Consider the following 4,659-nt stretch of genomic DNA (forward strand, 5'->3'; position numbering starts at 1 on the left):
CCACAACTGTGTCCAACTCTCTGCTTAGCCAAGGAGCTGGGGAAGGAAGAAGGGAAAGGGGGGACTCTGAGGACTGGGGGGTGTCTCCGGTTCATCCAAAGCCACCTCTCCCTGTGGAAATCACACTGGACTTGGAGCTGGTTCCTGCCACCCGTTCCTCTCTGGGCCCCACAGATGGGCCGCCTGCTCCCTCTTTAAGTATCACTTCCCGCATGTCTGGCCTGGCTTTCTCCTCTGTCAGCCAGAACAGGACCCAACACAGCCTCCTTCATTTCTTCTCCTTTATGAAACCTAAGGAGGTTTTCTGAGGATTTTTACATTTGTGTAAAGATCAGAGTAAAAGAAAGAACATGGCAAAGTTCCCTCAAGTGTCCCTTATCTGCTGACCCTGTTGTTAGAATTACAAGCAGAGCTCCACCCTTATTTCTCTCACCTCCATGCCACTCTAGACTTGTTCTCCAAGGTCTTACCCGCCCTCCTGCATTTCTGGGGGACACTTCTTCCTCTGGGCCCCATAATGGGTGACCCAGCCACACATACCAGAAAAGGTAGCTTTTACGCACTAAAGAGCAAAGCAATATACCCAGACGGCCCTGTCTTCTCCCACCTGCGGAGGCCAGGCAACCTTCTAATACCCAAATAACAAGCATTTAAGCCCCCGGTCCCTGCTGGTCCCTGCTGGCTCTTAAGTCTGGTGTCCCCAAGGCATCTCCCCAACTTCCCCGATCTGCTCCGGGCACCGCTCTCGAGTTAGTTTCCCCAGTGAGAGCCGAGGCATGGCTGTCACACTTGGCAAGTCTCTCCTGAGGGCTGGGGAGAGCAGAAAGAAGGCACAGGGCAGAGGCTGTAAAGCAAAGTGTACACAGGACTCTCTCTCCTTAGCAATTCCCCACCCCCACACCCTGTCACAGTGGCCAGCGTATCTCCTCCAGACCAGGCCGAGGAAGCAGGACAACATTCAGGCACCTGAGAGATTCACCCACTAGGACCACAGCCCAAGGAGATGGGCTCTGTGGGAGTCAGACTTCTCCATTCCCAGCCAGCACCTTGCCTTTACCTTTGTAGAGGAAACCGACTCAAAATGCGTTTGGGGAGGTCAGCAGGACCAGATGGCGCCGGGTGGTGAGGGCACGTACAGAGGCCAGCGCCGAGCCACCCAGAGTCCCTCCCCACCACCTCCCAGGCTCGTGACACACTGGCCCCCTTCCAATTCCTCCAAAAGGCCAAGTTCTTCCCTGCCTCCAGGTCTTTCCACACGTCACTCAGTCAACTTCCACTCATCCGTCAGATGATAACTGATATGTCGGGGGCTGTCCCTCCCCCGCCCGCCCCCACCTAAATTACACCCGCGGCATTGCTTCCTTTCATCACCCCCTGTGACAGATCCGTTCAGTTGTCAGATGCTGCCTCTCCTAGGTGCTCGTTCCATGGAAGCAAGACTCTTTCGGATTTTAAAGTTCACTTGGGTACCTGGGTGGGTCACTGATTAAGGGACCTAATAGTGGAGGCAGGGGACCAGTTAGGAGGACACTGTGGCTGACCACACGGGAGAGGACAACTGCTGGAACCAACATGGCGGCGGTGGAGATGCAGAGAAGTGAATCCTGACGTTAGGACCAGAGGGAGTTGTCCAAGCAAAGGGGTGGGGGTGGGGGAAAGACCCAGTAAGCAGGAACATGGGAAGAAATGGGCTCTTCTCAGGGCCAAAAGGAAATGAATTCGCTGTGGCTATGAAATAGCAACATTCAAATGAGATTTTTCAACTTAATGCCCTAGGATCAAGATATCACATTGCACCTGTAAATTGAGCCTTAGGTTACAGATGAGGAAACCAAAACCAAGGAGGAATGAAGTCACTAGTGCAGGGTCACACCAATGGAGCCAGGATTGCAGGCCATCTACCCAATGGCCTCCACATCCCATGATCTTAAGCCTGCCCTGGAGAGGCTCCCAAACAGAGCACTGGGCCAAGTGTTGGCGGTTTTAGGAGTGTGACCTTTGGAGAGTCCAACCCAGAAGTAAAAGGCGCCGACACCTGCCGGCTAAGCTTACCTGCTAGTAACCCCGAGGCTGGCTGTGGCCCAACTGGTGAGGAGGAGGCGGAGGAGAAAGCCCAGCCAAGGAGAACCCATCACAGCAGAACCTGGCCCTGTGGCCAGCACATCCACAAGGTGTTTTCTCAGCTGCACAAGGGTGAGCACAACTTCTTGCTGGCAAAGCTGGGGCCAGAGGATAATCTTGTTTTCCTCTCCATGTTCTGTCTTGTGTGTTCCTACATCAACCTGTTGGGTGGCATTGATTGGGCTGCTGCACCTGAGACCTCCTTCCACTTGGCCTGTGCTGACCCCATGGGGAGGGTCTCACCTCACGGTGCCACCTCCTCCTTCACAGGGTCTCTTCAGCCAGTTGACGCCTCACTGAGTGGGCCTGGTAGCCCCTCCTCCAGCAGCCTTAGGAACCTTGCTGGTCACTCAAGTGCCAGGCATTGGCATATGGACTCCACTCTCATTCTTCTGGTTGCAGTCCATCATTGAGCCCTGGGGACTCGTTCAATGCTGGTGTGACCACGGGTGCCTTTGGAGGCTGCCTTCTGCCTGGGCCCCGGACCACCCTGTGCTCTCCTGCCCTTCTTCTAGAGTCAGCATCAGCTCTGGCCACACCATGTGAGTTCCCAGCTGAGTCTCCTCTGCCACCCTGTTCTCCCAGCACCAAAGACCTGCCCATAGGAGGTTCTGGCATCAGTGTCTATCTCCTCCTCTGCCACCCTGTGACCCACCCAGGTACCCAAGTGAACTTTAAAATCCGAAAGAGCCTTGCTTCCATGGAACGAAGCATGATGCCCTCCATGATGCCCATAGGAGGTTCTGGCATCAGTGTCTATCTTTCCCCAAATAGAGTGTGAGCAGCCATTACCAACCAGCTGCTCCCAGGTAGTACCTAGGGACCCTGGTGAGCATGGGAATGACCGTGTGTCCAGGTAGGACCCCCCTGGCTCTCATTGCTCTGGATTTGGAGTGAGAGGTAAGGAGAAGACATATCAGGACCAGGATTGGGGAAAGGGAGGGAAGATTTCATAAGTTCCCTGCCCAGCTCTACCTGGGACAGCTGGACCATGGGTCTGCCCAGGATTGGCCCCTCCTTGGGGCCAGGAAGATAAATAAATATCAGACATGTGTGAGGGGAATACACAGCCAGCAAGCCTGCCAGGCCCCCTGCTCTCCTGCTCCTCCCACGGTAGGGGACACCTTTATAATGCTTTGCAAAGTGGCAAACCCACGTGGTCCCCCCCCCCCAGGCCCTGCCCCACAGTAGTCAGCCTACCCTAACTTTTCCCAGGGACAGAAGCACCCAGAGCTGCACCGTCCAGTAAGGGAGCCGCAAGCCACATGTGGCGATGGAGCACTTGAAACGGGGCTAGTCTAAGGTACACAACTCATTTTCAATAATTCATACAAAATGAAATAGCTCATTTAATCATTTGTATATTACAATGAAAATATTTAGGGGTTAAGTAAAAAGTTTAATGTAGTAGTGTCTGTTTCTTTTCACTGTTTCAACGTGGCTACTGGAAATTAAATTACATATGCAGCTCATGTTATATTCCCACTGGACAGCACTGCTCTAGAGTTGGGACTGACCCCCCAATCGTCTCCACAGCACAGAGCGAAGAGAAGCATGGACAGGTCAAGCATAAGTGCTTTGTGAGCTGCTGGTGGAAGGATAACTTTGGTTTTGTTTTCTTGTCTCTTTCAAACACTTCAGGAGAAGAGAGAGCAAGAGGCATTCATTTCAAGGATCTCAATCCAGGAGATGGGTGACGGCCTACAGCCAGCTCCAAGCAGCAACCGCCTTAGCCCACCCAGAGCACATGTGGTGTGTGGTGCCAGGCTCACCTGTTAGAAGCAGAGCCCTGACCATGTCCAGTTATACTTCAGGGCCCTCCATCGGTTCCTCAGATGAGACCCAGGACCTCACCATGGCATTCAAGGCCCAGTGCAGCTCATCTATTGAGCTTCATCTCACATGCTCCCTGCTCAAAACCCTGTCAGTTCACACTTCTGTTCATTCACCAAACATTTACTGACTACTGCCCATGTGCCAAGCACAGTGCTGGCTGCTGAGGTCATGATGGTTAGCAAAATAGGCATAAACCTATACCCTTTGGGGACCGCATGTCTAGTGGGGGCTAACAGGTAAGTAAATAAGGAAAATTACAGCACATGCATTATGAGCAGTTGTGGAGGAAGCACAGGGACCATGGGTGCATCAAAGAGGCACCTACACCAGACTTGAAGTCAGGGAGGGCTTCCTGGAGGAGGTAACATCTCAGTTAAAGAAGTCCTGTTGGCCAGACTGAGGCTGGGGGTGGTAAATATCCCAGGCAGAGGGGACTCTGGGTTCAAGAACTAACTGGAAGGGCAGAGCAGAGGGCAGAGCATGCTGAACTGAACTACATGCATTCTGGCTGGAGGACAGGGACCAGTGGCAATTAGCTGGCCTGGTGTGTATGGCAGGGGCTTGTGAGTCCAGTGAAGGAGTGTGGCATTTATCTGGAAGTTTATTCTGCAAGTGTTTTAAGCAAGGGAGTTCCTGTTTCCCACAGGAAGTGCCTTTACCCCTCCTTCCTGTGCAGGGAGCCGCGGGGGGGGGGGGGGGGGG

Source organism: Myotis davidii, unplaced genomic scaffold (assembly GCF_000327345.1).
Source record: "Myotis davidii unplaced genomic scaffold, ASM32734v1 scaffold458, whole genome shotgun sequence".
Classification (NCBI taxonomy): domain Eukaryota; kingdom Metazoa; phylum Chordata; class Mammalia; order Chiroptera; family Vespertilionidae; genus Myotis; species Myotis davidii.